This window comes from Aotus nancymaae, unplaced genomic scaffold (genome assembly GCF_030222135.1).
Source record: "Aotus nancymaae isolate 86718 unplaced genomic scaffold, 86718_ANA_hifiasm-v0.15.2.pri h1tg000010l, whole genome shotgun sequence".
Taxonomy (NCBI): Eukaryota; Metazoa; Chordata; class Mammalia; order Primates; family Aotidae; genus Aotus; species Aotus nancymaae.
The window spans coordinates 29,918,119-29,941,813 of record NW_026988421.1 but is presented as its reverse complement, the minus strand read 5'-3'; positions in this window follow the sequence as shown (position 1 = coordinate 29,941,813).

Sequence of the window (23,695 nt, the reverse complement as noted above, 5' to 3'; positions counted from 1 at the left end):
GCCAACATGGTGAAACCTCGTCTCTACTAAAAATACAAAAAAACAATTAGCCGGGCTTGGTGGCACAAGACTGTAATTCTAGCTATGTATGCGGCTGAGGGATGAGAATCACTTGAACCCAGGAGGTGGAGGTTGCAGTGAGCCGAGATCATGCCACTGCATTCCAGCCTCGGCAACAGAGGGAGATTCCAAAAAAAAAAAAAAAAAAAAAAAAAGGCCAGGCACAGTGGCTCACACCTGTAATCCCAGCACTTTGGGAGGCCGAGGCTGGCAGCACTTTGGGAGGCCGAGGCGGGCAAGATCACAAGGTCAGGACATTGAGACCATCCTGGCCAACATGGTGAAACCCCGTCTCTACTAAAAATATACACACACACATACACAAAATTAGCTGGGCATGTTGGTGCACACCTGTAGTGCCAGCTACTTGGGGACTGAGGCAGGAGAATTGCTTGAACCCAGAAGGTGGAGATTGCAGTGAGCCAAGATTGCGCCACTGCACTACAGCCTGGGCAACAGTGCAAGACTCAGTCAAAAGGAAGGAAGGAAGGAAGGAAGGAAGGAAAGAGAGAAAAATGAGACATGATAAAAGGGACTTTCTAGATGTGACTATGTTAATGATTTTGAGATCATCCTGGATTATCAGAGTGTGTGCAATGTAACCATAAGAGAGGCAACAAAGTCAAAGAAAAAAAAAAGAAAATGGTGATGTGATTCAGGGCCATGAGCCAAGAAATGAGGATGGCCTTTAGAAGCTGGAAAAGGCAAGTACACAGACTCCTCCCTCAAGCCTGCAGAAGGAACACACCCTGTTAACATCTTGACTTTAGCCCAGAGAGACTGATTTTGTACTCTGACCTCCAAAACTGTAAGATAATAAATTTCATTGTTTTAAGCCACTACATTTGTAGTCAATCATCACTGCAGCAACAGAAAACTAACACACCGGGCCTCTCCTATTTAAAGGGAGTTGGAGCCTTCCCCCGGGCTTGGGCCAGGCCAGCCTCCTTGTTGTCTCTTGTCACATTTGGTGCCCAGCACTTCCCTGGTTCTTAAAAATCTCTATTGTCTCGATCTATTAATTCATTCCTACCCACCTCTTCCAGGAAGTCTGCTCTGAACATCCTAGATCACACTGCTCTGTCCTGTCTCTAAAAGCACTGGATGTTTTGCACCGTCTTACTCAGCACTTAGTAATATCAGTGCTAATGTGCTGGCAGGCAGCCCAGAGACATTCTTATGAGTGTGAGTCATTGAATCCAAGGACATCAAGCCAGAGAAGCCCTTGGAGAGTCTATCCCTTCATTTTATGGATGATGAAACTGAGTCCCAGGGAGGAAAAGAAAGCTACGTATCCAAGGTCACATAGCCAGGACTCAAAGACAGACCTTCTGACTTCAAATTCATAAACACATTCCTTCAGCAATTACTTACCGAGCCCTCGCTAAGCTAGCTGCTGGGGAATCACTGACAATCATGAGCAGATGAGGTTCCTACTCTCTTGAAAGTCTCTGATATATGAGAGAGAGAAACACTGGTGCAGTAATCTCACAGATATATAATGGCCCACCATGGTAAGTCGGGAAAGCAGGCTGTGGGAGTGCAAAACATAGGGAAGTATTTCAAGCAGGAAAATCAGAGAAGTCTTCTCTAAGGAGATGATCGTTGAGCTGAGATGTGAGTAGTGGTGAGCAGAGTTAACTACGACTCTCTAGGGGTAGCATAAAGAAAAAGAGTGTTTTAGGCAGAAGAAATGATGCACGCAAAGGCCCTGGGGCAGGAGGGAGCAGAACAAGGAGGAAAGAGGCAGCCAGGATGCCTGGAAGTCAGAGTAACAGGGAGAAAGGTAAGGGCTGAAGGCTACAGAAGTTGACAGCTCAGACTACAAGGGCTGGCAGGCCATGGTGAAGTTCTGATCTTAGTGCCACTGACAATGGAAAGGCATAGGAGAGTTTTAAGCAGGACAGTGACATGATCATATTTGAATTTTATAGTGTTTCCACACACACCCCTCCATCCCCCTCCAGGGCCTTCTCTTATCTCTATAGGCATGTTAGAGACATTATTACAGGAGTTTTATGCCACTCTCTATTCCACTCCGTCCCTAGCCTTGTACAAAGCAGATGCTCCATAAATATGTGTTGATTAACCTCTCAGCAGCATGTGGTGCTGTTGGTGGCCCCTCCCTCTTGAAGTGCCCTCTCTTTGGTTTCTGCGCTGCTGCACACTCCAGCTTCCCTCTATTCTCCGACCACCCTGCCCCACTCCCACCCCATACTGAAGCATTTCTCCCAGTTTCACCTTTACGATCTTTCTTCTTTGTCCACACTCTCCCCCTGGGTCATCCTGTTGCCTCCAACAGTAGTGATCTCTTTCTTCTGGGCAGAACTTCCGTGAGGGCTGGGACCTTGTCTTGTTGCATCTGCAGTGCCTGGCACAATACCTGGCACACAGTAAGCACCCAATAAGTCATTAATATTTGATGAGAATATGCTATATGGTTCCATGTATATGAAGCTCAAGCACAAGCCAAACTAATCTATGGCAATCGCTAGTGGTCAGAATAGTGGTTCCCCATGGGGAAGCATCACCGGGAAGAAGCACAGGGCGCTTGGCTGGGGGAGGCTGGAAATCTTGGTCTGAGGGTGGTGGCACAGGTGTCAACATATGTAAGAGCTCACTGAGCTGTACACTCAGATTAGTGTTCTTTCCTGCCTGTGTGGCATATCTCAATGAAGTACGAAAGAATGCAATAAGCCAGGCGCAGTGGCTCACGCCTGTAATCCCAGCACTTTTGAAGGCTGAGGTGTGCGGATCACCTGAGGTCAGGAGTTCGAGACCAGCCTGACCAACATGGAGAAACCCCATCTCTACTAAAAATACAAAATTAGCTGGGCGTGGTAGCACGAGTCTGTAATCCCAGCTACTCAGGAGACTGAGGCAGGAGAATCACTTGAACCCGGGAGGTGAAGGTTGTGGTGAGCCAAGATCATACCATTGCACTCCAACCTGAGGAACAAGAGCAAAACTCCATCTCAAAAAAAAAAAAAAAAAAAAAAGCAGTATTACCACTCTGCTGAGAAGCAATTCCCATTTCTAACTGCTCTATGTGTCCACCTTGAAACCCACCTCATTATCTTTCCCAGCCTCCCAAACCAACCTGCTGGGTTCCCAATTATTCATTTTCCAAACTTCAGGTCCATCTTGTTCTCATACCACCCCTTCTGACCTCCCTCCTCACCCAGGTTTCCAGGCCATGTAAATCCAAGTGTTTTTACATAGAATTCTATGGTTACATAGAATTTTAAGATGACCCCATGACTTTCACCTCCTGGTGTTGCTCCCCTGATTATGGTATCTGGCAAAAGGGAGATAATCTGGGTGGGTCTTGTCTAATCACAGGAGCCGTTTCAGAGCAGAATGTTTTCTCTGGCTGCTCACAGAGGGAACTGGAGGTATCCAAAGCACAAAAATCGTGCACTGTTGCTGGCTTGGAAGACAGAGGAGTCACATGCAGGCACCAGAGAGTGGTTTTTGGGAGAATGACCCCACTTGACAGCCAGCAAGGAAACAGGGACCTGAGTCCTATTACAGAGAAGAACTGAATTCTGCCAACAAGAATGAAAGTGGAAGCAGATTCTTTCCCCAGAGCCTCAGATAAGAGCTCAGACAGGCTGACACCTTGAGTTTAGCCTTGTGAGACTAAGAGAGAAATCAGTTATGCCTGCCAAGAATTTCAACCTATAGAACTAAGATTTTTTTTAATAGGTTTTGTTTTAAGCCATAAAGTTTGTGGTAGATTGTTACAGCAGCCATAGATAACTAATACACATCTTCGATCCTATCTATTTACAATGGTCTTAGCATCCATCCCTTCCTCCCCATTCCTTTGGTCTCACCATAGCCCAGATTCCCTGATCTCACTTCTGCCCAAACCTGTCCATCTTTCTCACTGCCACCAGATTAATTTTCCAGAGTCACAACCCTGATCGCATCCTTTTTCTGCTGAAAAGCTCCCATGACAGGGTAGCTTGGTGGTTATACTCTGCAACCAGAATGCAGGGTGTAAAGCTCAGGTCCACTTCTTAGTGGTGGGTGACCCAGATCAAGTTGTTTAATCCACCCACCAAATGAGAGTAATAATACCATCCTCATAGTGTAGCTATAAGTATTAAATGTGATAAGCATGCAAAAAATAGTTGTGCATGGTCCAGCATCGGTAGACACTCTACTCTGTGAATGGAGGTTGTTAGAATATCACTATCAGTGGCTCCAGGTAGCTAACTGATGATTAAACGCTTCAGCTGTGACTTCCAGCAATCCCCCTGCCATATCTCTCCAACCTTTTCTCCCACTCCTCTTCTGCTAATCCCATCCTTTTCCTTCCATCTCCATCACCACTCTTCTCATTCGCATTATCACCCTCCATTCCCAGGCGTCCCCTTATTGATGTAGGTTATTTCCACTTTTTGCTGCCAGCAGAGACTGCTCAAAACACAAGCCTGATCATGTCACTGTGGGCTTAAACTCTCCCATGGCTCCCGCTGCTCTCATGTCCAAAATTCTTACAACCCATGAGGACCACGACTGCCCAGTCCACCAATGCCTCTGGACCCTTTCCCTTCGCCCCCTGACCTCATCCCTCTTACTCACCAGGCTTCCTCTGCCACTGGGCCATCCACTTTGCTGTTCCTTCTTCCTGAAACACCCTTATCTTTCTTCTTTGCTTGGTTAACACCTATTTGTCTTTCCAATCTTGGTTTAATTCAGTGAAGACTTCCTCTGGGAATGCTTTCTTCACCTCCCTAACTAGGCCATACTCTAGGCTCTCAGAAGGCCCAAGCAGCTCCTGTCAACATTTCACAGGAGCAATTTATGCCTCTCTGTGAACTTCTCCAATTGTCATAAGCTCCACAAAGCTTCTGTTATGGTCACCGTAACACAAAACAGTACCAAGGCAGAGCACAGTGCCCGACCAGAATCTGTGCTCAATAGATGCCTGTGAAAAGAAAGAGTGAGTGAAATGAGCAAGAAGGCTCTGCTGCTGCTCAACTGGACAGCTTTGCCCACCAATGCCTTTCATCTCCACGCTTTTGCTCACTCATATCCTCCAGTGATGTGGTCTCTCTAACCAACTTCTGTAAATCCAACCCACTCCTGTAGTCTCTCTGCTAAGTAATCTTGAGCAAATATTTCAGCCTACGGTGGCTCCTACCTCTACTTCTCTCCCTGCCCCACCAAAATCATCTGGAGTCTATATTATTTCTTTCTGATTGTGAAAATAATATATGTATATTGTAGAAATTTTAGACAACACAGCTAATGCAGACAATATAAAAGAAAAAATAGAGCATTTCAGATGCCACTATCCAGAGATCATTGCTGCTTTTATTGTAGAGTAAGTCCACCCATTTTTCTATGTTTAATCATGGAAATTATTTTTAAACCCCACAATGAATCAGTGAGGTTCATATTGTTCTCCCCATTTTAAAAAAAGAGGTTTAGATAAATTCAATAACTTTCTGAAACTCACAGAACAAGTAAAGAATACAGGAGTGTAGTAAAGAACAGGACCAAGACTGGGACGCAAGACTCCAGCCTCCCTGGCTCAGAGCCCCGTGCTGTCTGCACTATGCCCACCATCCCCTTGGCCCCTCTGCCCTCTCCATCTCCTCTTACTCCTCTTATGGCACTACTCTCTTTTCCTTCCAACCCAAGCCAAAACTCCCTCTTACGCATTCTCTTCAACCTAGCCATTCCACCTCAAGGATAGTCACTTGGCAATTTTATTTTTTTTTGCAATAGTAGACTGGTAACAACCTAAACATACGTCAGTACTGGTTAAATAAGTGACCAGACATCCTCACAGTGGAATACTACACTGCTGGTAAAAAAAGAATAAGGGAGATTTTAATGTATTAAATATTACTCTCTAATAGTCTCTAAAATAATTTTTTGAATTAAACAAAAATATGCAGAACAGTGTCTGCAGTTTACTATCATTTGTGAACGTAGAAAATATTTCTTTCTTTTTTTTTTTTTTCTTTTTGATACAGGGTCTGTCTCTGTCACTCAGGCTGGAGTGCAGTGGCGTGATCTCGGCTCACTGCAACCCCCACCACCTACTGGGCTTAAGCCATTCTCCCACCTCAGTCTCCCAAGTAGCTGGAAGTACAGACACAGGCCACCACTCCCAGCTAATTTTGCATTTTTTGTAGAAATGAGGTTTCACATGTTGGCCAGGCTGGTCTCAAACTCCTGAGCTCAAGCAATCCCACCTGCCTTGACCTTCCAAAGTGTTGGGATTACAGGTATGAGCCACTGCATCTGGCCCAATGTAGAGAATATTTCTACAAAGATACACACACATGGCCAGGCGTGGTGGCTTATGCCTGTAGCCCCAGCACTTTGGGAGGCCAAGGTAGATGGATTACTAGAGGTCAGGGGTTCGAGACCAGGCTGGCCAACATTGTGAAACCCCATCTCTACTAAAAATACAAAAGAAAACTTAGCCAGGCATGGTGCAGGGTGCCTGTAATCCCAGCTACTCCGGAGGTTGAGGCAGAAGAATCACTTGAACCCAGGAGGCAGAGGTTGCAGTGAGTCAAGGTGGTGCCATTGCACTCTAGCCTGGGTGACAAGAGTGAAACTCCATCTCAAAAAATAAAAAATAAAATAAAAGATATAAACACACATACATAAATGATGCCAGCAGTTGCTTCTGAGAACTAAAATTAAGGGACTGAAAGTGAAGAGTGAGATGGGACTTAATTTTCACTTGAGTATCATGTTTAAATTCTTTCTTACCATATATATTTAATAAGTAAAAACAAAACATCCATATTTTCTCTAATCACCTCACTGAGGCCGTCTTCACTCCATGTATGTGAATGTGTGTATGTGTGTGTGCACTCGCAGACGTGCATACCTACTGGTACATAAGTGTGCACTGCTTCCCTCTTCCGCTGCCCCAAATGAGGCTCACATATCTACCATGGTCAGAGACTGAAGACCTTGTCCCCGCCATCAGGTTAGTAAGATTCTGCAGTAACTTTTAGACTGAGGACTCTCTTCCTAGTCCTTGCTCTGCCATACACTAGCTGTGTAACCTTGAATGAGTCAGTTGACCTACCTGAGGGTAGATTCTGTCTCCTCCATCAGGCTGGTGATGAGTTCTCCATCAGCTCCTATCACAGCGCCATCACCGTGGCAGGAATTACTTGCTCAGTGTCCTCCCAGTTAGACGATAAGCTTCGTGAGGACAGACCCATTTGTGTTCATTGCAGTGCCTGGCACGTGGCGCAGGCTCAGTAAATGTTTGCTCTGAGAATAGAGGGGTCACAGCTCCCTCGGGTCCAGACTGTCTCCCCGAGGTCCTGCATCCTGGTAGGTGTTTGGAGCCTATCGTTGGCCACTCAGAAAGAGGGGTGTCACTGGGGAATAGTCTCTTCCATTCCTGTTCTTTCCCCAAAGTCCCTCAGCCCAGCTGGGGCATCAGAACCTGAGACTGTCCTTTTCATTTCATCCACAGCCTCCAAAAGCAAGCTCCTGTGGGTTCTAGGCCAGTCTAGGCTTCTCACGCAGGGCAGGGCACCACCCAGGCTAAGGCCAGGCCCCAGACCCATTTCCCCACCCCCAGTCCAGCCTGAGGACACGGTGGTGGCCCAGCCCAACCTGGCAGGCCTGGTCCATCAATCGTGCTCCCAGGGGTACAAACCAATTTCTCTTGCTTTCTCTAGCCGTCTCCCTGGCAGAGCCTGGAGGAGCCTTCAATCGCATTAATCCCAGCCTGGCGGCGGTGACGAAGACGGATTTCTCCACCAAACGATCCATTTGTATCTCTCGTGCACTCACTTGGTTTTTTCTGTATGGATGTTCAAAATATCATGAAAAAGGCGTTAGCTGGGTAGCTGTGGCGCAGCGAAATAATAGAGTGATCCGGCAATGCGCTCCTGACCTTGCAGGACAGCTAATCCATCCGCACATCTATCTTAATTATTCCCGGTTACAAAAGAGAAACTCCACCATCCATTCATTCTGGGCTGGCAATTCCATTTTCCACCCCCACTCACGCCCCATCCTTTCTCCACCATTCCCTAGCCAGATAGGCCCATTCACCACTGCCACAACAGGCTCTCCCCACACCAGCCCGATCCAGCCAGGCCTGAGCCCACCTCAGTGCAGCCCAGCCCCCAGCCTACTCACTGCTCCTTAAGATCTATAAAGAGATGCACCCAGCTCCCTTTCCCAGAACACTCAGTGATGTCCATTGGAGAAAAACCAGCTACATATTGGCTTCAGCCTTTCAGGGACACACACAGGGATACCCTCACACAGGTAGCCAGAGACTCAAAATCTCAGCCAGACTTTGACATTCAGGCCTCCTCTCACACAGACACCCAGACAGGCCCACTTCCATCCTCACCCCAAACCACACCATTTTAACTCTCCTGGGGCCCTGGCACTGACACTGGGACAGATGCCAAGATAGGCCTTTTGACTGAGGGCAGACTCCACGTGGGCTGTTTTGCTCTGTCTCTCTGTCTTCTAGCCCCAAAGCCAGAGACCCCACCCATTGTCTCCTCTCAGGCCTACTCCTTAACACACCCCTAGGGAAGCCAGTGCTGGAAGGGAAAGGCGGGAATGTGAGAGAGAAAGAGATCAAAAGAGGAGGATGAGGAGGAGCAAGGAGAAAGTTTGAGCAGAGATTCTGTGGGGGGTGAAAAAAGGAGAAGGAAGGGGAGGACAGGGTGGAGTTTGGCAGTGGGGAGAGTGCCAAGAAGGCCACTGAGCCAGTATGTGGAAGAGCCTGCTTGTGTCACACAGTTCCAGCTAATTGTGTCAGATTCACTTTGGGGACGCCTGTGCCATTCTCTAAAGCCCCTTCTAATTCTACGCCTTAATGTATGACTTCCAGACCCCTCTTTCTTATGATTTTAATGCGATCAGCAAAACTAGGCATGTAATTGTCTTGGCCCTGCGCTTGGCCATGGTGGCTCCTGGGAACCCTGGTCCCCAGTTCCCAGGCCCTCCTCCACCAATCCTTCCCTCCCTCCTCTTTTACGCTTCACTTCAGCCTCAGTCAACAAGTCCACAAGACCCCAACTCATGCCAGTTCTACTTATTAATATAATTTTTTTACCTTTACCATAATGTGAAAATGATATACATCCAGTAGAAATCATACTTCAAGTACCCATAAAACCATTATGTTTTTCACTTTGAGTACAATATTCAGTAAATTACATGAGATATTAAACACTTTATAATAAAATAGGCTTTGTGTTAGATAACTTTGCCCTTTACACTGTAATAATGTAAGTGTTCTGAGTCCGTTTAAGGTAAGCTAGGCTAAAGTAAGTTTCATACACTAGGCTAGGTGTATTAAATGCATTTTCAACTTATGATATTTTCAACATGTGATTGGTTTATCCGATGTAACCCCATCATAAGTCAAGGAGTATTTTTATGTAGTTAGACTTCTTCAGCTCTTGGTGCTGTGAGGGAAAAAGGTGATTCAGTCCTGGGCCTCCTGAAGTCAGGAACTGGCAGAGGAAGAGCTATGGAGTGTCTAGGCAGTGAGGACAGTGTGCTGGCCCAGACTGGCTAGGCTATTGGGGTTTGGGGAGGAGGAGGCTTCCCGGAGGAGCCTGGTGGGCTCCTTCCCTCCCCAGAAGCAGCAGGCAGCCTAGGCTGGGACTGTGGGGCGGTGTGCAGGGGAAGGGCCATTTGTCCCAAGACAATGGCAGAGAAGGGGTCTCCAAGCGGCTGTTGAGAGCCAATTTGTAGTGGTGATGGCCGAGGTTGCTCCAAAGGCTGGGAACAGCTGGAGCTCCGGGTGACTGATGGGTGGGCCCAGGAGAGGGGCCATTGGTCTGGCAGACACAAAGGCCCCGATGGTGCGCGGGTGGAGCCCTTCAAAATCATTAAGTGCGGAAGATGGGAGCCGGCAGACTTCAGATGGGACCAGTGGGTTGGGGGAATAGGTCAGGAGCATGCCCCTCCTTCCCTGCAGCCCCTCCTCCACGCCATCCCAGCCTAGAAACTCGGCCACCCACACCCAGATTATCATCTGATTTGCATATACATCCCCATCCCCAGCCTTCCAGGTCCCTCTTCTCTCTCTGTGAAAGTCCAGGCTCCAGGCCTATTTGAGCAGCTCTGGCCTTGGGGCTAACTGGGGCGAGATGCCTCCCCGTACCTCTTGAGGGGATTTGCCAACCCTCAGGCACTACATTCTCCAGTCGGTGGGTGACCCTATCCACTTCTCAGGGAGCAGGGCATTTTCTCATTTCAGGACCACGGACCTCCACCTCCCCAATTTCGAAGGGAAGAAACTGAGGCCCAGGGTGCTGATTTCTCCTGTCTCTCCCCGCCTCCTCCGTGTGGGAAATGCTTCTCCCGCTCGCCCTTCCCCGAGGGTTGGGGAACGGTGACACCGGGAGAAACCCGCGCCCCGCGCCCCCATCCCCCAGGAGCCCCTCCCTCCCCGGCGCTCCCGGCAGGAGAGAGAAGCAGTGACCCGGCCAGGTGGTGATGATGCGGCCGGCCGCGCTGGTCACTCTTGGCCGCTCCCCGCGCGCAGCCCGACCCCCCTCGCATGGGTCACGGCGCCGGCAAAACTCCCTGACACAGAAACGCCGCGGGGCCTGCGCGTGTCGGGAACAATCCTGCGCCTGATGGGAAGCGACAGCTCCGCCCCGCCTCCCGCCGCTCCTGCCCTCCCGCGGCTCCTCCCCGGCGCCGCGTCCCGCGCTCCCGCTGCCCGCCCAGCCGGCCTGGGTTGCCCCAGACGCCGGCCCCGGCCCAACAAGTAGCCACCGAGCCCTCCCGTATGGCCTAGGGCGGGAAGAGCTTCTGCCCGGCCGCTGGGGGTGACAAGGAGTGGGGAAAGAGGGGCGCGGGGAAGGGGCAGCCCGCAGTTGGCGCTGCACGACTCCGCTTCTGTTTTCTCCAGGTGGACATAGAAATCAGACTGGAAAGAAAGATAGCGACATGTAGAGGGCCTTCCCGGGTGTGAGGTGACAGGTGGGTTTTCCTGTCTTTTTGCACATCTGTGTCTCCTGAGCTTGCTTTGTCTTGTGTCCGTGTATAATAAACACCCCCTCTCCCACCCCCATAAAAGCCAGGTCGGAGCAGAACGGCTGTTTGAAGGAGGCTGCCACCCCCGAACCGGACTCCAGGCCCCGCGGAGCTGATTCAGCCCGCAGGAAGGGCCCTGGGGGTCAGACCAGGCCAGGAAGTGACCCCTCTCCATCCCGGGACCCTGGCCCTCCTCCCACTCCACCTGCAGAGGATAGAGGGGTGTGTGTGTGTGTGGGGGTGCTGGCTGTAGGGGAAAGGCCCACTTGTGCACAAGTAGCCCCTATCCTTTCCTCACACATGGACACCCAGGGGCACACATCCACACACTCACACGATGTTCATGCCTGCAAGCATGTCTTTGTAGTCATGGCCACTGGCTCAAAAGCACATGAATACTTGTGCCCTCCTGTACACACACACACACACACACACACACACACACACACACACCTGTCCCTCATAGCTCCATATGAATACAAAGCCCTCCAGTTCTCCAGCCCAGCCCCTTCAGTGAGCAAGTGCCCCATTCATCTCAGATGCCCTCATTCATTCTTCTACAGCTGGCTTTCTGCTCCCCTCGACTCCTCCTCCTCCTCCTGGCTATCTGCTCCCCTGCCCCTCTGCCCAGGCTCCTACTCCATTTCTTGGTCTTGAGATATAAGGGCAAATTTGCCTGTTCTACCACCAGCCCCAGAGTTGGTATGGAAGAAGCAGAGCCTACAGGAGAAAATGGGGAGTCCCCCTACTCAGGTCCACCAAATAAGAGGCCTACGTGGGCTCCCTCTGGGCTCCAGGGCTTAAGGGGTGTGGGCGGGCCTCCCCTGCCTTCCACCTAAGAACCTCCCCGCCACCCCGCCAGCTGTGCCCACCTCAGAACTTCCTCCTCCTCTACTCCTACCCCACTCCTACCCATCCTTTGTGGCCTAGCCTGGGGCCCAGCTGCTCCAGGTTCCCCTCCGCCCCCCACTCCTACCAGTACCCCTCACTTGACTGACATTCTTTTTGTGTCTTCACCATTCATTCTTCATAGCTGTGAATCCTGCACGCTCCTACAAAACTAACAGGCAAGTCTCCTCTTCATCTTGCATTCCCCACCCCTGCAAATCGTCTAACTTCTTCCTGAATGAGTGAATCAGCTAAGGGATATTTCTGACTTTGGCTTCTGTCTCTGCTGTTGAGGGTGACTGTGTGAGTGAAGAAGTGGGAGCAGGGACAGTCACATGGGGTAAGTGCCACTATCATGGTTCCTCCATGAAAATCCGAACAACCCTTGCACGCTTCCCGACTGCCCTACAAGGGAAGTGTCCATTTGATAAGGAAAGGAAGTCTCAGAGAGGTTACATTATTTTCCCAAGGTCACAAAGCTTGCCAGACTATCAGACCCATAGGCTGAGGATGCTAACTGCTCTGCTTCCCTACTCATGGCAGGGGGGTGGGGGGAGGGTCATGGTGCAGAGGTGGGGAGAAGCTACCATCAGATAACCATGCTGCCCCACCCCACTTCTCCAGAATGAGTGGACCTCTGATCTACTCTCCAGAAAGGGTCCTAATGGATTTCCCAGCTCCCAAGCCCTTTCTACAGCCCTAATTCCCCTTTCTGCTCTCTCTGTTATATCATCTCTGCCCAAGATCACCATTGCCTTAATGTTCCTTCAGCCTTGAGCACTTTGACAGGAAGCAGACTACGATTCTGGTTCTGCCATTGACTAGCTGGTGGTCTTGGGAAAATCACTAATCACAGCTCCTCTCTGGCCTCAATTTCCCCAAGTGTGTGTGGTGGGGTGGGGCTTGAGTAGGTGATATCTGAGGTTCCCTCTAGCGTCAGCATTCTGGACTCCAGTCCCTGGTGAGGGGAGGGCAAAAACAAGCCAGCACCTCACCCAGCCCAGTCCACCCCTCCACCAGGCCCCCCAGAGTGGTTCAGGCTCAAAGAGGGCTGGGAAATGCTGTGAATTAATTACCATCAGACCTCTGGTCGCTGTTCATCTCTGTAAACAAACATTTTAATATGCAGTAATTAATTACATCTGCCACAGCGACACTCCTCTTGCTTATCCTTCTTCAGCTTTTCTTCTGTTCACACTAGACCAAACTCCTCCTCCCAGTTGAGGCCTGAAAGCCAGGCAGAGCCCCCCTCTGTCTACCACCCCAGCCTTCTCCCCTCACCATCAGATGCAGGTGCTCACATCTGCCACGCTGCTCTGCAGCTTTTTGTTCCTTTTTCTGTGTCTCTAATGCCCGTTTGTTTTTCTGATAGTCCTTTGTCTCCAGTTCTCTCTGCCTGGATTTCCCTCCCCAACAAAGTTTGATGCCAGGGGCACATTCTGGGATGGAGGAGCAAAGGAGGAAGCCAGTGGATCTACCCTGGGTGCCTGAGCATGTGCTTCAACTCCTCAGCGGGCCAGGACCACGCTAATTCACACAAAGATCAGAACAGGCCCTGTTCCAGGACCCTCCTGCCACAACTCCCAAGAGCTCCTGTGAGTCCTTCTGACGCTGTTCCCTCTCCTACCCCATCCCCTGCCTCCACAGTAGCTCTGCGTGAAAAACAATTGCCCAGGTGAGCCCACCTGGCTATGCCACAATTACTTTTCACCAGAGCCGGGAGTACCACTGTTGGATCCACCTTCTGCGTCCCAGCCCTCCCCAGCCTCTGGAAGCAGCCAGCTTAGCACGGTAGGCGTGTGGGTGGCGCCCCCAGCTCCGGGACTCCGTTTCTGGGGAGGTTCCCCGCGTCCTGCCTGGAGACTGGAAAGGAGCAGGGAAGTGACCAACGCTAGATTAGAGGCGGGAACTCCGGATGAGAACAAGACGAGGGAGCCCGGAGCCCAGGGCTGGCAGCGACAAGAAGGCTGGGAAGAGGATCGCAGGCCCGACGGGTCCGGGCCAGCCTGGCCGCGCAGGGGGAGCCGGGAGCTGGGTGGGCGGGGTGGGGCGGGCGCCACCAGGCGTGGCGCAGGGAACAGAGCAGAATGAAATGCAGATGCAAAACGTGCTCGTAAGAGTTTCCTCTCTCTCCCCATCTGCCAAAGCCGAGATTTTAATCTTTAATCCATGAGCAATCAGCGAGCAGCGGCGAATGGCACATTACAGATGTTTTACTGTCGCGGGCGCTCGCAGCTTCCGCGCTCCGCACAGGCGCGCCGGGCGCCCTCGCCCAGTCCGCCCCCTCTTCTCCTCCTCTGGTTCTTCTTCCTCTCCCCTCCCCAGGTCCCCGTTTAACACTACCCTCCTCACCTGCACGCTCCTGGCCCACAGCGGAGGTGGGAGTGGGGAGCAGGGCCTGGGATTTCGCTGGTGGGGTACACGCAAGGGCACTGGCGGGGACGGGGGGCGACGGCACTCAGAATTGTGCCGAGGAGAATTCCCTGCCAGGTCCAGATTCGGGGGCGCGAGAACAGGAACATCGATTGCCCTCCCACTCCCCATCCCCTTCCGGGATCCCACGTCCAGGGCCGCTGGCGGCTCCTGCGATTAGCGCTCCAGATGTTCGGCTGCGCTAGGGCTCCGCTTTCCAGATGTTGGGCACCTCTGTTCTCACGTTTGGGATCGCCATCCCCTCAGCATGATGAGGAAGGGGAGTCCTGTAGTTGTCACATCTGGGAGTTGCTAGGAAAATCTAGTGGCATGGAGTCTTTTAGAGAAGCTGATAAAAATCTCACTTCAGTTGGCAAGTTGAGTCCTCTGGAGTCCCTTCCATTTCTTGGGAGCTCGTATATGGCAAGGAAGGTGAGAAGCCTAGGAATGTTATCCTGAAGCTTATACCAGGACCTGAGTCCAATTTACTACTCCCTCCCCCAGCCCCTATAGGATCCCTGAAAGCCCCAGGAATATATTCTTCCCCAGTTCAGCAATCCATAGCAGTGATGCCAGTTTGCAAAGATACATTTGTGTGATTATTTAATGTCTGTCACCTCCACTAGTCCATAAGTTCCATGAAGTCAAGAACTGTGTTTTCAGCCGGGCGCTGTGGCTCACGCCTGTTATCCCAGCATTTTGAGAGGCTGAGGAGGGTGGATTATCTGAGATTAGGAGTTCGAGACCAGCCTGGCCAACACGGTGAAACCCCATCTCTACTAAAAATACAAAAATTAGCCAGGCGTGGTGGCGGGCGCCTGTAATCCCAGCCACCACGGAGGCTGAGGGATGAGAATCGCTGGAACCCAGGAGGCAGAGGCTGCAGTAAGCTGAAATGGTACCACTGCACTCCAGCCTGGGAGACAGAGTGAGACTCTGTCTAAAAAAAAAAAAACTATGTTTTCACTCATCATTGTGTTCCCTGGGTCTGGCTCAGGGCCTAGAAGATAGTAGATACACAATAAATATTTGTTGGCTGGATGAAGCCAACAAATTTGTGAGGTCTGTAATCTTGGATCATGTTTTTTTGTGGTACTATCAATGAAGACAGGCTCTTTACTCCAGCACAAAAGGATGCGTACACCATTCCATTATATCAACACTCCTCCCCAACTGCAACCCTCTTTCTAGGTAACAGCCTCCTCCACCAGCACCCCCACTGCCCTGCCCACCTCCATGGTGGATCTTTCCTTTAGGTAGAAGGAATCCCAGGGCAAGAATGTGTCTGATACTAAACCAGGGCTCCTTTGGCTAGCTGCTTTCTCTCCTCAGGCCCCTCTGACTTAGCCTTCACCCTGCAACCCTTGGACACCACTACCTCCCCAGCTGACCTTTTCCCTTTGCATGGCTAGAGAACCATCACCCTCTCTCATGCTCCCCTAACCTGGCAGTTCCAAACGTACCCCAATCCCAGCCCAGCCACAACCTGGTCCAAAAGCCCATTTCACTCACCAGGGACCATCCTATCACATGAAACTTCCTATTCCCCACCCCAAGTAGCTTAGGGCTTTCTGGGAAGAGAAACGGAGGCGAGGATGTAGAGGTGGAAAAGAGAAAAGCAAGAGAGATAAAAAAGGACATCCACAACAGAGGAAGGCGTGGAGAGGGCAGAGACAGAGACCAAGGAAGCGGGGTCGGGGAAGAAGAGGCGGATATAAAGGTCGGCCAGGGAGTGTGAATGGCCGCGTCAGCAGCGAAGAGGCCCAGACTGATGGACACAGGCTGGAAGACGGACAGGAAAGAGAGAGAGAGTGTGTGTGTGCGCCCGAGGCTGAAGAGCTGGGTCAAGAAGAGATTCGGCGTCCGGGAGCAGGGGCGTCGGGGAGGGACTGCCCAGGGCGCCCGGCGGCCCGAAGCCCAGCCCCGCCCAGCCGCCGCCCGCGCCGTCTGTCGGAAGCCGCCCGGGGCCTAGGCCGCAGGGTCCACAGGCGGCCCTGACAGGCGGCGGCGGCGGTGAGGGAAGCCGGAGCGAGAAGCAGCGGAGCCGCGTGTGTGTTTTTATTATTATTATTTCTGATTAAAGAGGAATTCATCTCGTATCTGCCTCCTGCCAGGGGCCGAGGCGCCGCCATTGGGGTTAACGGTGCGGAAGAATACAAAAAAATTTCATTGAGGAGGATTATAAAAGTTACTAGCTGGAACATTAACAGAAGAGTAACTTGTAAAAAATGCAATATTACAATATTCACAAGGACGGCAGAGCGTGGTAAAGCTATAAAATTCAACATTAAAATCTTCCACAGCCTAGATAACCTAGTTAACAAACATGGGATTGGAACTACTTTTCTTTGGAGGCTGAGGGATACGCGCCGGGGGCTGATCACACCTCTTCCGCGGGAGGGGCGGGGTCGGCGGCCCCGGGCTAGCCCCGCCCCCGCCCGCCTCGGCCTCCTTCCCGGGAAAATGGGCACAACCCGGTCCAGCGCTGGGGAATGCCCGAGGAAGCCATCAGAACCTCAGACAGGGCTGGGTACTTGCGAGGTTATCTTTCATGAGAAGCGCTGATTAAAGCAGAGAATTCAGCATGGATTTAGATCTGTCAAATAGGTTACACATTTCTATAATTGTGGGATTTGTCTGTGACATCTATTGAAGCTTGTGTATGTATGTGTGCGTCTGCTGGATATGTGTATCCGGGGTCTCTGTATGTATGTGCATAGCACTTGAAAACATATGCATGGTTTGTAAAGGTTTATGTAAATAGGGTATGCATGGGGCATGGTGTTTTGAGATGAAGGTTGTGTGTTCACAATATGTATGTATACCAAGCGAGTCTCCATGTGGGATATACGTGCCTATGCACAGAATTTCTGTGTGGGTAAGATACGTGTCTAGATAGCATAGACATTTGCTGAATATATGTGTGTGCATGGTGTATTCATGTACAGGATATATATGCCATTGCAGGTACATTGTATATCTTTTTGCAAGATGTGTTTATAAAGAGGATATATGTTTGCCTCATTCTGTGTGCATGTGTGTGTGCGTGCAAGGTGTATATATCAGAGGGCATTATGTGGTTGTGAACACAGGATGTTTAAATAGTATCAAAATATAATATGGGGGCACCTGTTCTCAGGACCTCCTGAGGGCTGTGTCACAGGCCATAATAAAAAACAAAAAGAGACCGGGCGTGGTGGCTAACGCCTGTAATCCCAGCACTTTGGGAGGCCAAGGTGGGCGGATCACGAGGTCAAGAGATAGAGACCATCCTGGCCAACATGGTGAAACCCTGTCTCTACTAAAAATACAAAAATCAGATGGGTGTGGTGGCGCGTGCCTGTAGTCCCAGCTACTCGGGAGGCTGAGGCAGGAGAATCGCTTGAACCCAGGAGGCAGAGGTTGCAGTGAGCTGAGATCGCGCCACCTCACTCCAGCCTGGTGACAGAGTGAGACTCTGTCTCAAAAAAAGAAAGAAAGAAAAATAAATAATGTGTTGGTTGTGTGCACAGAATATGTATTTATGCATAGACTGTGTGTGAGATAATGTATATAAATGTGTGTGTGATAATGTATATAAATGTGTGTGTAAGGCATGTGTATATGTGTACGGTGTGAATGTATGTAAGCAGAAGGGATATTTGTGGATATGTGTGTCCAGGCATTTTGTATATATTCATGTGTCTGTAGCACATATGTGTTTGAGCAGAATATATATATGTGAAAGGCACGTGTATATATGTATAAAAAATACACAGACATTGTCTGAGATGTCTGAGTATGTAGGGTGTCTGCAGGTGCAGAAACAGAGCATTTATTTCTATCAGCTTCTAAATACTTGTAGTATGGTGGTTAAGCTCATAGACTCTGAAAGCAGATTATGTTGTAGCTTTGTCATGTACTAAGTGTATGATTTGGGCAAACAACTTAACCTCTGTCTTAGCTTCCCTGTTTGCAAGATGGTGATAGTAATAGTGCCTACTTCCCAGAGTTATCATTAGAATTAGATGAGTTAATAGTTACTGTGATAAGCAGAATAATGGCTGCCCCACCAAATGTCCACATCCTAATCCCCAAAACCTATGAATATGCTACTTTCATGGCAAAGGGGATTTTGCAGCTGTGATTAATTTTTAAAATCTTGAGATAAGGAGATTATCCTGCATTATCTAGATGGGCCCAATGTCATCACAAAAATCCTTTATAAAGGAAACAAGAATGTCTGAGTCAAAGGAGATGTGAGAAAAAAAGCAGAGATTGGAATGATGTAACCATGAGCCAAGGAATGTGGGTAGCTTCTAGACTGTGGAAAAGGTAAAGAAACTGTTTGACGGTGGGCAGCTCTATTCAAACCTACCCCCAAAGTCTGAGGAAATTGAGAGGCCAAGGAAAGAGGCTAACAAATCCAATTTCTTAGAACAAACCATTTGATAGGGACTTATGAACAGAAGCCATGTCTGTATCTCAGGCAGCAGTGACAGGAGATGGTGGATCCCTGTGCCTTTACCCCCCATACCCAGGGCTTATATGCATGATTCAGAAGGGATATATGGGACAAATGAAGTATGATAATATCAATGCTGTTTGACATAAGGGCAGAATTTATAGTAAGTACCTGCTTTTACGCAAAGAATAATAGATAAACTGGAAATCTTAGCAGCCTTTCTGGAACTGGGGTTAATCAGAAGTCAACATGGCAGATTAGCATCCAAAATGGAGTTGCTTAAGCCTCCACAAAAATAAATTCTCCTCCAGAAGGAACGAAGCCCTGGCAACCCATTTAAGACTTCTGAACTCAAGAAAGGTAGTAACAACTGTGTTGTTTGAAGCCACCAAGTTTTTGGTAACTTATTACAGCAGCAATAGGAAACTAACGCACTTGTCTGAAGTGCTTAGAACAGTGCCACGCACATAGCAAGTAGGTTACAATTTCTTAGACGTAATGCTTGAGGCCTTAGGGAAGGCCTGCTGGATCAGTCTGTTGCCAGGTTTGCCATCCATATATCTCAGACTGCCTCTGGCTGCCCCCAACCCTCCAAGATTCTGGATCCTGCCAGAGCCTGTGTTTTGCCAACATAACCATGAACACATGTAGGGGGTGGGGGACGGGAATGTCCCCTCAATATATGCTTGCTTGTTCTTCCTTACTCATGCTTTAGGGTTGGGGCTAGTACCAGGGATCTAGGCCTGTGGCTGAGGGGATTGAGGGGCAGACTGAGAATCTTTGGGCCTTCCTGTTCATTTGCTCTTTGGCCAGGTTTGGCAGGAGGACAAGGTTGTTGTGATGGAAGGGACACTGTGCAGGAACTTGGTGCCTTGAGAGCCAGTGGTGTATACACATGTCCTCGTGCACAGAAAGCTGCACCAGACCTTAAGCCACACTGAGCCAGTCTTAGTCATAGAACTCAAGCCACCAGTAGAATGAGTTATTGCTCAAAGACCATGGTTATTCTGTTACCTCTTTGCTTCTGTTGCTGTCTCCCTCCATTTCCAGCTTAGGGCCCCTGTGTAAATGATTCCCCCCTGGCTCCTTCATTGGGACAGGGACTTGGAGGCATTGACGTGAAAAATGGAATGACTCAGTTAATTCTCATCACAACACATATCTTTTTTGTTACAGTTTGTTCTTTTTATTTTTTTAGTGGACATAATCATTGTACATATTTATGGTATACATAGTGATATATACATGCAATATATGGTGACCAGATCAAGGTAATTAGCATATCTGTCATCTCAAATATTTATCATTTCTTTGCATTGGAAGCATTCAATATCCTCTCTTCTGGCTGCTTGAAAATATATATTATTGTGAATATGGTCATCCTGCAGTGCTATAGAGCACTAGAATTTATTCCTTTTATCTAGCTGGAATTTTGAGTTCTTTAACAAATCCCTCCCTATCCCGCTTCTATTAACCTCTGTTTTACTTTTTACTTCTATGAGATCAACTTTTTATAGCTTCCACATACGAGGGAGAACATGCAATGTTTAACTTTTTATGCTTGGCTTATTTCACTTAGCATAATGTCCTCCAGTTCCAAGCATGTTGCCAGGATACAATAGATTTTTATTGCTTACAAGTATGTGTGTGCATGTGTCTGTGTGTTTGTGTTTGTGATGTGATGTGATGTGATGTGATGTGATGTGATGTGATGTGATGTGTGAGCCTCAGTTGCCTCATCTGCAAAAGGGGAATACTAATCCTGTCTTTCTTTCCTTACAGGGTGTTAAGATAATCAAAAGAGATTTTCTCAGCTGGGTGCAGTGGCTCACACCTGTAATCCCAGCACTTTGGGAGGCTGAGGCAGGTGGATTGCCTGAGGTCAGGAGTTCAAGACTAGCCTGGCCAACATGGTGAAACCCCGTCTATACTAAAAATACAAAAATTAGCTGGGGTGTGCTGGTGGCGCCTGTAATCCCAGCTACTTGGGAGGCTGAGGCAGGAGAATTGCTTGAACCCGGGAGGCGGAGGTTGCAGTGAGCTGAGATCTTGCCACTGCACTCCAGCCTGGGTGACAAGAGTGAAACTCCATCTCCGAGAGAGAGAGAGAGAGAGAGAGAGAGAGAGAGAGATTTCTCTAGAAATATCCTGAGGCCCTGGAGCCAAGAACTTTCATTTAGCAACTCCAGTTGCTCTGGGGCATGGGTCAATACAAGGGTAGAAGTAGGAAGGGAGCGTCACAAGGAATCTGAAGGAACTCTGCTGGGGGTTAGATATCCATTTCTCCTCACTACAGAAGAGGACACAGGAAGTCTGTCCCCCACAGGCACCTGCTCCAGTGCTGCACATATGTGTTTGGGCAAATACGTGTGTACATAGATCCACACCAGAGAAATCAGTGTACACTCACGGCAGGCCCCAGAGAGGTGTGACAGGGCATTTTGGGGATGAGCCTGTAGTGGGAGACAAAAACGACATAGAGTTGTCTATGTGGATTGCAATGGTTAAGGAAGGACCAGGGTAAGTTTGGAGTTATAATACCCAGGTAAAGCCCTCAGCTCTACCACTTCCGCCCAGTTAACCTCTCTGCCTCAGCTTCCTCATCTGTAAAATGGGATAATAATGGTGTCTAATTCATAAGGTTCATAATGTGACCTGAAATATTTATCTCAGTTTCTGGCAGGTAGTAAGTTCTCTATAAATACTGTCGTTGATGACAGTGATGTTATTATCATCCTGATTCCTCCCCTCTTCTGGGAAGAGGCAGTGTGGTATTCCGGCCTGTGAGTTAGAGGGGCCTGGTTAAAATGGAAGCTTCACCACTAACCAGTTGAATAAACTTGAGCAGCCACACAACTTTAATCCAAATGAGCTTCAGCTTCCTCATCTATGTAATGGAGTCAGTCACACCTACTTCAAAGGGGTAGCCTATAAGAATCAGCATTTATGCACATGTGGCTCAGAAGCCATCACAGGCCTGTAGCCAGGTTTGCTCAGCCTGCACTGTAAATAGGTAAGTCGTGCAGTTAGTGCAAAAGTCAAAACATGCCAAAGGAGAAACAGGGAAAACACTCCTCCTTCCACCTCTGCCCCATTCTTTAAGGCAATCACTTTCCAGAACTAGTCTATGCAGGTACGTGTGTGTGTGCTGTCCTTTTCTCTCAAATGAATGGTACCTTACACATTGTTCCATGTACACACACACACACACACTCTTAATTTATCTTGGAGCTCTTTCCCTCTCTATATATGAAAAGTCACTGCACTCTTGGTGAAGGCTGCCCTGTATTCCCCTGAATAGACGTGTTGTAAGTCATTTAACCAGGCTCCTAGCTGTAGACATTTAGATTACTTCTAATTTGCAAACAAAGCTGCAGTGACTATCCTTTCACATCTGTCACTTGATCATCTGCCCAGTTAGGTTGTTTCTTTTAAAAAAATTTGAGTACTTTCCAATGAATTTCAAATACAAATCAATATTTTTGGTTGCTCTTTAAAAGTCAGACAACTTGGCATCACTGACTCACACTCCCACATGGCCATGGTCTCCAGAGCTGAGGAACTACATCCTTTAAAGCAGCCTTTCCTGGCCGGGCACGGTGGCTCACACCTGTAATCTCAGCACTTTGGGAGGCCAGGGCAGGCAGATCATGAAGTCAGGAGTTTCAGACCAGCCTGGACAACATGGTGATCCCCGTTTCTACTAAAAACACCAAAAATTAGCCGGGCATAATGGCGGGTGCCTGTAATCCCAGCTACTCAGGAGGCTGAGACAGGAGAATCCCTTGAACCTGGGAAGCAGAGGTTGCAGTGGGCAGAGATCGTGCCATTGCACTCCAGCCTGGGCAACAAGAACGAAACTCTGTCTCAAAAAGAAAAAAAGAAAAAAAAAGAAGCCTTCCTTTCCAGTTGTTCTAGAACCCTCCCCTCCCTGTTGTCTTCCCAACTCCTCCTGCCCCTACTGGGATCTGAATGCATGAGCCCCTGGTAAGACTTAGAATATATGCAAATAGTGCTTGGAGTGAAATAAATACTCAATAAATGCAATTACTACTCTTGCATGAAAAATGACTCATCTAGTTTTAAGAATGAACCTGTTTTAGGGACACAGGTTTTTGTGTTATGCATGTGTGGGTGGGTTGCATTCTTAGAGTGGGTAGGAAACTGGTGGTCCAAATGAGAAATGTCAGTGCTCAGAGGACTCACGCCTGCACCTCCATAGCTCTGGAAGGAAGAGGGAGTTCCTTCACATATATCCTCTCCCATTTAACAAATTGAAGACTAACCTGCCAGCTAGATCTGTGCTGGCCAACACAGTGGCCATTAGCCACAATTATATTAATTAAATTAAATTAATTAAAAATCAGTTCTCCAGTCACACTTGCTGCGTTTCAAGTGCTCAGTAGCCACATGTAGCTAGTGGCTACCATACTGAACAGTGAAGATACAGAGCACTTGCACCATCACAGAAAGTTCTATTGGATGCCCTGCTTCACACTGTAATAATCTTCATAGAGATAGGGACTGTGTGTCTCTTGTCCATCACTGTAATTCTCACGTCAAGCAAAGAGCTGGCACAGAGAAGGCACTCGGTAATGTTTTTTTGAATTAATAACTGATGAATGAATGAATTAATTAACCAAGCAATACCCACAGGAGACACAGCTATAGGTTCCTCCACAGTAGCCTGCTGAGGCAGCCTTTTGAGGGGGAGACTGGGGAGATGAGGTCAAAGGGGACTTCAGTATAATATTGGAGACTGGCCGGGCCTGGTGGCTCACACCTCTAATCCCAGCACTTTGGGAGGCTGAGGCAGGCGGATTATGAGGTCAAGAGTTCGAGACCAGCCTGGCTGATACGGTGAAACCT